The sequence below is a fragment of the Crocuta crocuta genome, unplaced genomic scaffold (assembly GCF_008692635.1).
Source record: "Crocuta crocuta isolate KB4526 unplaced genomic scaffold, BGI_CrCroc_1.0 scaffold91-1, whole genome shotgun sequence".
Taxonomy (NCBI): Eukaryota; Metazoa; Chordata; class Mammalia; order Carnivora; family Hyaenidae; genus Crocuta; species Crocuta crocuta.
In genome coordinates this window covers 1659127-1672856 of record NW_027551575.1, presented here as the reverse complement: position 1 = coordinate 1672856, position 13730 = coordinate 1659127, and the positions used below count along the sequence as shown (strand labels likewise).

The 13730-nt window shown below is 38.0% G+C and overlaps 1 protein-coding gene across 1 annotated transcript in view; it reads right to left on the bottom strand.

Annotated features, from left to right (window-relative positions):
- The window catches only part of LOC144221075 (3',5'-cyclic-AMP phosphodiesterase 4D-like), a 504391-nt gene extending 491600 nt beyond the window's left edge, over nt 1–12791 (bottom strand). The window contains exon 1 of the mRNA XM_077751432.1: nt 12752–12791. The gene's annotated coding sequence lies outside the window, so the exon portion shown is untranslated. The remainder of the gene's footprint in view (nt 1–12751) is intronic.
- Nucleotides 12792–13730: the final 939 nt, after the last annotated feature.

The following is a 13730-nucleotide window of genomic DNA, read 5'->3' as shown; positions in this document are numbered from 1 at the left end:
TTGTTTGGATAGTGCTGACCACGTAACACCCAAGCACCTCAAAGTAAGAAAAAAAAAAAAAGGATAAACAAGCATCATGGGAGTCTATGCTCTATCTGCAATATAGATGTGTGCTTACGGTTCATTTCATTTTTAATTAACAATGAATTATGAAAGGTAAGAATCTAACCAAAAAACCCTACAGCTTTAAAATAAAACACTGAAATGTAAACGAAAAATACTTAAATACTTGCTGAGGGCTTTGTTCATTTCCAAAATAGAGTTTGTTTGGGTTTTTTTTGGACATCACTTAACAAAGTCACCAAAAAAGAGGTTCAAAGAAAAAACAAGCCCCATTTCCTGAGTATTACAGTCTTGGTAAAAAAGGAACACCATGCCTTCTGCAATGGGAAAAGTTATTCTAGTGCTGTGCTTCTCATTCCTTGAGAGCCACCCATATCCTGAGTGGATGAATCATTCTAAGTCCTTCTTTGCCATTAAAAGAAGCACTCTGACCACCGGTGTAACTCACTACTGTTTTGGCAAAAACAACGGTGGGGAACACTGATTTCAATTCCAGTTGATATAAGAACAAAGTAATTTGGAAATTTCTTTCCATGTAAAAAAATTATTCCTTCATATTTGACTGTCATGATGTTTCATTAAAGAGAAGAACTTCTGGTCAATGGCAGAGAAGAGAATGTTAGGCTGAATGAATAAAATGAAGCAAGAAAAGGCCTCAACCTCTATTATGTTTACAAAACCTTCCTTGAGGAGTTTTCCAAAATCACTTGGCAGCCTAACGTGAGCTGAAGCTTGGAAAGCAATGGTATGGTAAACACCATCCATCAGGATTAGGCAGGCTTTGGCAAAGGCTCTGGAAGATGTCAGATCAAACGGTTGGTTCCTGCATGAACAGAGTTTAAGTTTTGTTCTTTTCCCTGGTCTCTCATTGCTCCCACCTGTTTTCATGGAGAACGTGGTGATGACCTAGGGGATGCTAAAGCTACAAGCTTGCTAGAAAGGAAAGGAAATATATGTTCACTAGAAAAAGAAAGCAGATAAAAGTGGGAATAGTTCATAAAAGTAGGAACAAATTAAAACTATGTGTTTTTTGGAAGGGGGAACAAATTTGTTCTCCCCCTCTCCCATGGTGATGTTATTATGATTTAGCTTGGGGAAATCACATTTCCCTATCTTGGGCAATCTTGGTGTAGGACCCTCCCCTGATCAGAGAGATTTGGTCAATGACGGTCATGAGACCTACATGAGATTTCATGAGATTCAATCCTGAGACTTTGATTAAAACTACTGGAACAGAGGAGCTGTCATTTTATTGAGGATTCTGAAGTAACAGGATGTAAGCCTCATGGCAAAGTATGTAAATTGGTAACAAGTTCATGCGCATGGAGTATGCTTTCATGACGCTAGTACAGAGGAAAAATTAGTTGTGTGACAAAGAAAAAGTCCAAATGATATCTCTGAAGCCCTGACCTACTGCCTGGGCTTTTCAATGATCAGATCCACTTAAGTTAGATTACTGTCATGTGCAACCAGCAAAACTCATACCTGAAGCAAAACATATCAAAACATATCAAAGAGACAAGGTCACCAAATGTTGTGTGAAAAAATACACACTCCAAGGAGTCACAATAAGTTATTCAAATGAGACCATTATAATCCTATCAAACCATTCTATGTTGTGACCCCAGCAGTAACCTCTTGGAACAATAATCCCAAATCCTTCTGTCTTGAACCCCTATAACTCTGCCAGCTCTGACCTTGGCACTATGAAGGCCAGCATAAAATCAAGGTCACAGTTCAGCTATGGAGATAAGATATTAATAATTGAAGCAGTTGCATAATAGTTTAAGTGATTATGTGCCAAAAATGACCTATGCAGACAGCTCGCCCTGCCGTGAGCTGACTTAGTGTGGGGAAAGAGGAAATCCCGTAGTCAATTAATTGTTTAATAAATTCCCTTTAATCATCCTCTTGTGAGCCCTGTTCAAGGTTAGTCTCTGACAAGAAAGATCTATAACCAACTGTTTCTAAACTATTTAATCCATAAAAAAAGAACCACTTTGACATTTTAGGGCTTCAGGCACAGAACGGATGAGTAGGATATGCAAATTTAAAGTGCTTTAAAAATTAATGCAGTTTTGAGCAATTATGATAGAAGGTTCGGTAACGCTAAGACACAATGAAATACAATTGGAAATACTTTAAAGTAACAACAGATATCAGGCAATGTTCTGGTTACCATTACAGTTCTATTCTCCAAAGAGAGTAACTTAGTTGCTTGAAGGGGTGCAAGTGGGTTATAGGAGGCTTTTGAGTCAACAGATAATCCTACTTTCTTGCACTTTAAATCTTTTAAGTCTGTGGTCAATTCTCCTTGGATTACCAAGAGGATCAGCAATAATTTTGCTGGCAATGATGTTTGGCCTTAGTTGAATGTCATGGGCCAATATACTGCAGTTCTGTTCCTCAGTCTCAAGTGCTGGCAAATTCAAAGATGTGAAGCCACATCAAAGGTGCCCTCTTTAAACAGCAATGGAGACAAGATGGTGTCTCAGAGCTCGTGCTCTGAACCACTTTCAGGCACCGCATCCTTCTACACACATATTTCCAACAAGGGAAACCACAGGGGTTTCTCAACCCCTTGTGTGCTAAATTGGGTAAAGCAAGTTATTTCACAAAGGTCTAGGAGGCATAATTATTACTAAGCATTTTCAGACCCATCAGCAAGGAACGAACTGTTCACAACACATGAAACAGCCTTGGACTCGCCCATGGTATAGAAAAGGTAAACTGAAACCTGCTCTATGGAGCTAATATATATTCAGGTTTCTCTCCAAGAAAGAAAAATGCCAGTGCAGAGCGTACAACAGAACAAATAAAATTATTTAAAAGGTCTTCAGACATTGAGAAGAAGAAGAAACATGAAAATTTTAATGGCAACTTAGAAATCAAAATAGTAAAGAGGCAAATTCAACAGCAGCCATACCACCAACAAAAACAACAACAAAACACATTACTCAAAATTGAAGGAAGGGAGGGGTATTAAATAATTCCACTTATCCTTAATACTTGGAGGCGAGGATTTCTGAATCTCAGCGATCAGAACCTATATAAATATGTCCAAGCAAAATCTCATAAAAAGAAGGTTAGCAAGGTATAAGTAAACTCATACATATTAGATGTGTCTAAACTCATACATAGTAGATGTATCTATATAGTCTGAAAGAACAGCAGGAGGGGTCATGCCAGCTGCAACATGCACAAGCACATGCACACGCACACACACGCACACACACTCTAAGTCATGCTCTTGTGATCCTCTCGTGTCATTCATTCTGACGCATATTCATTAAATCAACTATGGAATAAGTAGTTTGCTAGGTACCTGAAGATCTGTAATGCCCTTCTAATACTAAAAAGTTAGGGACGCCTGGGTGGCTCAGTCAGTTAAGCTTCTGACTTCAGCTCAAGTCTTGATCTCAAGGCTTTTGAGTTCGAGCCTCACAATGGAGACTGTGCTGACAGCTCGGAGCCTGAAGCCTGCTTCCAATTCTGTGTCTCACTCTCTCTGCCCCTCCGCTGCTAATGTGCTCACTCGCTCTCTCTCTCTCTCTCTCTCAAAAATAAAGATTAATATTAAAAGTTTAATGGTTATTATTTTCTTAAAGCTGTCAGGTTCCAAGGACCACTGAATAGAGGTTTAGTTCTTAAACCAGGAGTTCTCAAATTTAAGATTTTATGAAACAATACAATTTTTACGTTAAAAAGTACTCTCAGGTCAATATAGGCGTGCCTATTTTATTTTGCAATTTAAAGGCCATACAACGTAAGTGCCATCAACTACAACTGTCATTTCCTTTTCTTTTTTTTTTTTAAAGAAAGGTAAATGTTAACAATGTAAAATAGGAAGGTTAGACAGTCAGAAGAAGAGACAATTTCCCAAGGAAGAGATACTGTGATCTTCAAATTGTTTTTCTAGTACCCTCATTCTTCTCTGTGGTCCTCCAATTATGCGTACGTTGCTGTACTTAATTCCATCTGATATTTCTGTAAGGTTTGGTTTATTTCTCTTCATTACTGTTTCTTTCTGTTCTTTAGATTGCAGAATCTCTTATCAATGCATCTTTACTGATTCTTCCTATTGCCAGATAAAATCTGTTGAACCCCTCTAGTAAATTTCTCATTTAGGTTATTTTAATTTTCAACCCCGGAATTTCTATTTGGTTGTTTTTAATAACTCCTATCCCTTTACTGGCATTCTCAACCTGGTGAAATACTGTCATCAACCCTTCCTTTCCTTTTCAGAGCATGATTTTCTTCAATTCTTTGAATATATTTTTAATAGCTGTTTTGACATGTTTGTCTGGTAAGTCTGACAATCTTGGTCCTTTCAAATGCAATTTCTCTTGCCTCTTTTTTTCTGTTCTATGGGTCACACTTTGTTTCTTGCATACCTTGTAATTTTTTGTTGAAAACTGGACATTTTAGACAAATTCTGCAGCAACTCTGGATATTGAGTTCTTTGCCCTGGGGCTTGTCAATGTTGTTTGCTTGCTTTGTTTACTAATTTGGGTGGACTATTTCAGAGAAGTCTATTTCTTCTGCAGTTTGCAGCCTCTCCCATCACTCTTCAGAGGGCACAGCCTTGGACACATTCGCAGTCACCTTGGGATGACAGTTTTACCAGGACTCCCTTTGACTCGATTTCCCTGATCTCTAAGTTTTTTTGGTAAAATACTTGGCTATGCGCTTCTGCTAATTGCTGGATGTCTACTCTACTGTTTTCAACAGTGCCTGGGGGATATATTGTTACACAATCTAAACTGACTAACCTTGGGCCTCTTCTAGGGGTGGTATTTAAAACTAGTTTCAAGGCTTGTTGCAAGCCCAGAAGGACTCTTAGCTATCTTTCTCTGGTACCCTCTGTTAAACATCTAACTGGTCTAAAAATTCTCTTTTTGTTGCCTTGTTGGGAGCAGTCTTCTTCCTTGGGGAGAACTATATAGTTCTCTGTCTTAGAGCCTGTCTTTCCCTCTGAGAAAAATCTCTGCAACACTGCTCTGGATCAGGGGGAAGAGACATTGACCTGTTTCTTTCCAAGTGGCCCTGCTTTTACAAGCGTGGTGCTGAAGAGTAACAACAGCCCTGATCTTCTAGGCTTGTTTCTCTTGGTGTGGAAACTGTGCTATAAACTGGCCTGGTGATTGGAGCCCATTATCCTTAGGTTGTCAAGCCAAGCTTTTACCCTACAAGACAGAGATGAGTGCTCAGACTTCTAAGTCCTCTTGCCTCAGACAGAGTTCTACAACACAGAGCTGAGGGCGTGGGGGGATGGGGGGTGGGGATTAGAAATGTTGGTGGACTGTCCCTCCAGGGGAGATTCTGTAGCCCTAGACTGGAAGCGTGGGGGAGAGAAAGCCCTATGCTTTGACTGCTACTACCTGGAATGCAAAATCTGTGAAGATAAATTGGTGGGACAGAGGAAGGGGAATAGGCCATAGCTTAAATGCCACAAACTGTATCTGTGGTGACTTCAGTTTAGTCCATTTTCTTGAATACATGTTTCTCCATTTGCTATATACCCTTGGGACAATTTCCAGACTTAAACCATTAGGTTTTTAGAATAAGTTTCACCAGTTACTGGTGTTTCACTGAGGAGCCAGTCGACGGAGCAACTCATGCTGTCATGTCAAAAGCTGCCTTCGAGCTGATGTTTATCCCCGCCCTTTGCGCTGTATAGACTGTTGAAAATTTTATAACACCCCCTATCAGTTTACAGATTGGCACTTATGGACCATAGCCTAAACAAGTTCCATTGCATTTTCCAAAGAAAGGCAACTCTGTAAAGAAAGCTCTAAATTAATATTCTTATATTTCAGTGTGCATGACGATCACCAGGAGAGATTGTTGTGTTTTTTTTTTTTCNTGGACCATAGCCTAAACAAGTTCCATTGCATTTTCCAAAGAAAGGCAACTCTGTAAAGAAAGCTCTAAATTAATATTCTTATATTTCAGTGTGCATGACGATCGCCAGGAGAGATTGTTGTGTTTGTTTTTTTTTTTAAGCTTAGAATCCAATCTCCAACCCAGAAATTTTGATTTATGAAATCTAGGGTAAGGCCAGAGAAATTGCACTTTTAAAGAGTACGCTAGGAGTATATCTCAAAATCTAATGTACAAATAAATTAGGTGACCACCTGGGAAATTTCTTAAGAAGATTCTTATTTTGGAATAAATAAATTTAAAAGCACAGTTGCAACGACAGTACAGAGTATTCTCATATACTATTCACCCAGGTTCCACTCAAATCAGTGTCTTACAAACCATGGTATATTGCTAAATTTAAGAGATTAACATCAAGATAATGCTATTACTAAGATTTTCCTAGGATTTTATCAGTTTTTCCACTAACGTCTTTTGTCTATTTCCAGATACTACATTGCACTTAGTCTGGGATCTTCTAAAATTGCCAAGTCTTCGTTTTATATAATGATACTTTCTATACAATTATAATTAGTTATAAGTATGCAGGAATAGAAGGCTTTTTGTTACCCATGAATTTCTAGTTAATAATGCAGCCTCTACTTGATTCTTTACACTGTAAGCAAGAATGACAGCCTGGATGGCTCTCCTCACCTCTTATTATGAACTCAATGGTAAGTACTCATCACATACTCTGAGCATTAGTGTTTCAAGGGGCTCTGGGAGGTCATCTAGAAGAGCACTCTTGGTTCACAGAAAGTAAAACCGAAGTCCAGAGAAGGAAATAACTTTTATCAAAGTCATATACCTATTAATCTCCAATCCAGTGTGATTTTCTTATCACCACACCATCTGCCAATATTTTCAGACTTGGAGAATGTAAATGCCCCCTTAATATGTTTTTATTATGAACTATTTCAATGCAAGAAGAAAACTGAAAAACAACATACAATTGTTCCATTACTCATATTAAAACTCAACAGTTCATGGGGCGCCTGGGTGGCTCAGTCGGTTGAGCATTCACTTCAGCTCAGATCATGACCTCTCAGTTCATGAGTTCAAGCCCCACATCTGGCTTATTGCTATCAGACTGGAGCCCTCTTTGGATCCTCTCTCTTCTTCTCTCTGCCCCTCCCGCACTGTGCTATCTCAAAAATAAACATTTTAAATAAATAAGTAAATAAATATTTTTAAAAAACAAAAAACTTAACAATCCATTTTATTTCTCCTTTTTAAAGGAATAAATAATTTCCAAAAAACTATGACCAACTTATTTGTTATCAAAGATTGAAAAGCCAGTCATTGGAGGAAATACTGTAGGTGCTCGAACAATCCTACAGACATCCATAGGTAAAAAAGAAACAAAAGAATCTTGATCCAAATCTTACCATTTACTAAAAAATTAACTCAAAATAGATTGTAGATCTAAATGTAAAATGTAAAACCATAAAAACTTTTAGAAGATAACAGGAGAAAAATCTTCAGGGCTTAAATTTTATTGAAATACAGAATGACATCAAAAGCAACATCCATAAGGAAAAATATCAGTAACTTGCACTTCATCAAAATTAAAAACTTTTGTTCTGTGAATGATCCTTTTAAGAGGATGAAAAGACAAGCTACTGACAGAGAAGAATATTTAACTAAATATTATAAGACCCACAACTACAATTTTTAAAATACCAAAAAAGAAAAGAAAAACCTTCTCAAAACCCCACAGTAATAAAACAAGCAATCCAATTAGAAAATGATCAAAAAACATAAGACATTTCACTGAAGAGGATATAAGGATGGCAAATGAGCACATAAAAAGATGTTTAACATCACTAACTATGGGAGACAGACTAATGCTCCTCCAAAGATGTCCACATCTAATCTCCAGAATCTGTGAAAATGTTACATTGCATGGGAAAGGAGACTTAAGGTTGCTATTTAGCTAATCTTAAAATAGAGCAGTTATCCTGAATTACCTCGGTAGGCCCAAAATAATCTCAAGAGTCCTTAAAAGTCCTTAAGAGTGGAATCCTAAGGCAAAAGAGGTCTGAATGTATATTTGAACACAGAGGAAGGGAATAAGGTATCAAGAAATAAGAAAGCTGGAAAGGGAAGGAAGCAGATTCTCTTCTAGTACCTCCAGAAAGAACATTCTCTGTCAGCACCTTTATCCAACCCTGTGAGATCTGTGTAAGACTTGTGATATTTAGAACTATAAGACAATGAGTCTGTATTGCTTTAAGCCACAAAGTTTGTGGCTGGTACAGCAGCAAGAGAAAATTAATATACCATCAACTAGAGAAATGCAAAGTAAAAATATGATGAGATATCACCAGTCACTCATTAGAATAGCAAAAGTTAAAAAAACTGACTACCAAATACTTGCAAAGATGCCGAAGAACTATATATTTCAAAAATTGTTGGGGGGATGTAAAACAGTACAGGCCACATTCTCAAAACAATAAAATATTATAGATATGAGAAACAAATTAGGTGGTTGCCAAATTAGTTTAGGGACTATAGGGGAAAGCGAGTGGATGTGACTACAAAAGCATACTATTGGAATATTTCATAGTGACAGAGCTGTTCTGAATCTTAATTGAGGTGGTGGTTATACAAATCCACATGTGTGATAAAATGACAGAGATCTATATACACACATTTAACCAATCTCAAACTCCTTGTTTTGATATTATACTCTGGTGTATAAGTTATTGTCATGTCTCAGAGTTACCAGTGGCCGGGATTAATTTCCTTGGATTTCTCTGAAGTTGTGATTCTTTTCCATACTACACAAATAATAAAGATTTAAATCTCAAACCCAAATGAGGTACAAATCCACAGTGATATGCCTTTGGAGGAAACATTATTTTCTAAGACAGAGCTTTCTGATTTCTCCTGTGCTGCTGGTGGATTTTTTTCCAATGGCCTTCTATTCAAAGGTCATAACTCTGTGCTGAAGATCTCTGTTCCCACCCACAGAATCTCAATTTTCATTTCATATCTCGACATGGTTGTTAAACCTCAAGCCCGTATTTTTGGGAGACTACATTTTCCCAAGGGCAATCATAGTATCAGTTCACATGTTTATCGCTTACGTTTTTAATTCCATCTTTATTTCTGACATATGGTGATGCCCTTATTTCCTTTTAAGATCAAATATGTATGAAAAAGATTGTTTATTTTATCTAGTATTTCTAAGTGCTTGTATAAGGCATGGTATTAAGATTATCAGCCATGTTTCTAGAACCCAAAGTAAAAAATAACCTCTTTTCTCTAGTAAAAATCAACTTAGAGCGCAAGTGGCAAGATAAATCCGTATCAGAACTATATGGAAAAAAGAATAATGAAGGTCCATACAAAGCCCAAAGCTCCAATTACACAGAAACTTTACACTGCACTTCACGTCAATCCAAAGAAGTCTTTCCATTTTCTAGACTCTCATATGCTCTTCCAATCATATTTTTCTAGAATCTCTAAGCCCAGATCACCTTCCATGTAAATTTTCTCTCTTCAGTAGCAACAAATTTCACTGGCTTTTCTTCCTTCTTTCTATTCACTCAACACAGCTTTTCTAAGTGTATGCTATATTCTAAACACTGGGTATGTTGCCCAAAACAAAACTAAACCCTGGACCCACAGAGTAATCTTAGTTCCAGGGGGAAGAACAAAAAGAATAAACAAATTAATAAATGTATTTTAGATTAGAATAAAAATAAATCAATAAATGTACTTTAGGTTGAACCTAATGAAATGGCCAACATTCTACTGTTGTTGACTCACAGAAAAGGCTATTTCACATAATTCAACCTAATAGAATATGACAGGCAGTGGGTGAGAAGTGCTATGAAGAAGGCAGGGCAAGTGGTTAAAGGGTGATGGGGGGGCGGAGTTGTGAGTGTACTATTTTAGATAGCATGGCCACAAAAGCCTTTCTTAGAAAGTGCTATTTGAACAGAGATGGGAATGAAATGAAGAAGTAAATAAGGAGGATATCTGGAAGAATAATGTTCCAGTGACAGGGGTATGTATGCGGAAAGGTTCTGAGGCAGGTATGGTGTACTCAAGGGAAAACAAGAAGAACAGAGGGTCCTGAGTGGAATCAATACGTATCATGCAAGATAGGGCAGACAGGGGTAAGGCGTAGGCCCCAGAAGGCCACGGCAGCCACAGCAAAAACTCTCTGTCTCACTCTTTATGAGATGCCAAACCCTTGGGAAGTTTGGACAGAGTAGCAAAACCTGACTTGTATTTTCAATGGTATGGACACCAGCCTGCAGGGGGCAGGATGGACATAGGGAGCTTAGTAAGGAGGCTACTACAATAGCCCTAATGGGAGATCATGGCATCTTAGACTCTGGTGACAGCAAAGGAAATACAACTTCCATGATTCTTCCAATCTTTCTTTTTTAAAGCATATCCATCTCATTAATGTCTCATTCTTAAACAAGTATATTTTCAACCTCTCATATCCTAACTTTGGTTAATCCTGTGTCAAAATATTATGCCTGCTTGCTGTCTGATTCCACTAAGAAACTTCTAGATCATTTTAAATTAAGCACCTCCAAAATCTACATCTGCATGAATCATATAGCCTGATACACCAGCATCACCCTCTGGTCTCTAATCACTCTCAAAACAATGACCCATACCTGATCAAGGAGGAGATAGCATTCGCCATGCAAGGAGCACCACGAAAGAATGAGCCTGTGTCTCCAAAGGCCACCAGTGAGCTTCTGTCTCTTCCCATAATCTCTAACTAAAGGGTGGGCTGGGCCTGAGCCACAGCAGGAAAGGGCTACTCATGTCCAACTATGATGCAAGGAGGCTCCTCTGAGCAAGAAAACTCCTCACCCTCTCCCTGCAGCCAGGCCCCTTCTTTAGAAGTTTCTATGCTCCACAACATCCCAAAGAGGAAGTTGTCTAACGGGGTTACAACCTTCAGGGAGAAGCTGACCACAGCTCAATGGCATGTGAATGTAACTTCAACTGCTGGCCACATTTACTCCAATCCCTAGAGAGGGCTAGATGTGTCCTATTAAACATTTAGGACCAAGTACAAAGTAACTAGCTGAGCAAGGTCTCAACACTAGATCAACANAAAAGGAAGAACAATAATAAAGAGAGCTGAAAGGGCGTGACTTGTCTGTAAATCACAAATCCCCTGCCTTTTTCTTTTTTTTTTTTTTTTTTTTTGTCTTTAGATCCAATGCCAATCAAAAGTAAAGCTTAGGGGCACCTGGGTGGCTCAACTGGTTAGGTATCCAACTCTTGATTTCCACCCAGGTCATGATCTCAGGGTTCATAAGTTCAATCCCCACAATGTTTATAACATAGTCCAAGAGGACAAGTAGTGTCAAAGTCATTTTGCAACATATCTTACACTTTTAAAAAATCCTAAAATATAGCTTGCATGCAGTATGCAAAGGCAAGGATATGACATTAAAGTGTCTCTATAATCACTGTCCAACTGTAAGGGTAGAGGCTATATTCATATACTTAAGATTTAACAGCTCAGAGGCCATAGAGTGTGACAACAGTATTAAAATGAATTTTCAAACTTATTTTCTTAAAAGGCACTTTGCAAAAATACAACTAGACACACCTTTTTTTAAAAGAAAATCTTCACTTGCACTACCAAATAGAAAAAGCAGAAATCCAAATGTATTTATCACCCTGGTTCTTCTTCTACTTGCAAATACAGCAGAAACTATAGGTCTTCGTATTTGAAGGAATTGAACAAGATCTGAAATGATGACATTTAAGACTACCAAGGCAGAAAACTACAGCCTGGATTCAATTTGCTATCAAAAGCATTTGATGTCTGATAATATTGAAATAATAAATAATAATAAAACTTATTTATTTCAATACTTTAAAATGAGTATTGAAGTCCAGTGATATGACCTTTCCTTGAATTTCATTGCTAAAAATCTTCTTTTGATAAAATTTCAAGGTTTCTCACAGAGCTTCTACTCTCTGACCCCACTAACTGAAAACCTACTTTTTCTGTAGATACTCACTCTACCATGAAACACGCTGATTCTGTGGACAAGTGGACTCAACTTTAAGAGATCTTCACAGCATGTCTATTTTTTAACTTATAAATTATCATTTACTTTTCACAATCCTGTGTAAATGATATAACTACTACAACACTGAAGAAAAAACTTATTTTTAACTTTGAAAGTTCATTGCAGATAAAAGCATGCTCTTCGTATGTGTCTATGTCAGGTCTCCATTCCCAATTAGTGAGGATAAGCATCTCAAGAAGCAGGTGAGAAAGTATAACCAAGCAGACAATAGTCTAGGTATGGCTTGCCCCAACGAAGCAAAGATTTGTGCAGAAGTGACCTATGTCCCTGGGCCTACTCAGTCTAGCACCTCTATTTTCAAATATTAAGATTAGACAGATATCAACATTAAAAATGTATGAGGGGGGTAGGGAATATGACATTAACATACAATTTAAACAAAAGAAAATTTACATTTCTTTGTTTATAAATGAAACATTTTCTTTTTAAAAGTACCACTTCATGGGCACCTGGGTGGCTGAGTCAGTTGATCAACTGACTCTTAATTTCAGTTTAGGTGATGAGGTCATGGCTCATGGGATCAAGCCCCACATCAGGCTCTATCCTCCACAGAGTGTGCTTGAGATTCTCTCTGTGTCCCTCTGCTGCTTATATTCTCTCTCCCTCTCTCTCTCTCAAAAATAAACAAACATTTTATATAAATAAATAAAGAACATCACTCGGCACTCAATACTCACAATTCCATGTTCTCTTTTTCTTTCTTTCTGTCTTCCTTCCTTGTCAAATATCAGCTGCAGACTCACACCAGCTCATTTAGTTAGATTCTTCTTAATAATGTTTCAAAATAGCTGAAGTTCTACTAATAAAGGAGAGCCTTTGAAATGCATGGTAAAGGAGAGAAATAAGCTTTGGGGAGAGTTGAAATACCTGGGAGAATATGGTGATGGGAATGGCAGAGGTATGGGCTGAAAATGGGACATACAGAAATGAAGGATGCTATGGCATGCCACCTTTTAGTTTTCAGATTTTACTCCTATGGAAGGAGTGGAGAATTGGAGGAGTATCTAAGAGAACAGGAACCAACTGGAAGAAAAGGGGTCTATCCCATCCCTCTGGCTTGCTTCTTCTCCTCTTTGTGGATCCTCTCCATCAGTAAACTTTAAATACTGCACATACCACTCCCAGATTCTATTTTGCACCCCGTGTTACATTTCAGGGGAAAAGTCTAGATATGTAATGGCAGTGGGATTTGATTCCTACAACTTGGAACTTGACTCAAGTGCTGAACAGGCGAGGTCACACATTAATGGATTAAGTCAATGCTTTGGAAGGCCAGTAATCACTGGACTGTGAAGAAACAACTCACCAGCAAATGGGTTACTGGGAGTTATGGACAGCAACTAAAAGACCAAAGGAAATGAGTTTCCAACACCAATTTGTGTCAACTATGGAGATGGCACAGAGTTAACCAGAAAGCTCCCACTGTAGTACTGGTGACAGCTCCCTGCAGGTGTCAACCATTTAATTTTTAATCTGAGCTCCTATCGCACAAGCTCTTTGCACCTTACCCCAGAGATTCTGAGTAAATGCACGTTATTTTTAGACGTTTTCACTCTTGACACAGGGCTCTGTAAATATGAAAGAACAAGTCATCCCCCAGGCATGCTAGGGGTTGTTACTGTCTCTTCTTTCTTACTCTGTGGTTTCTTTGCAAGC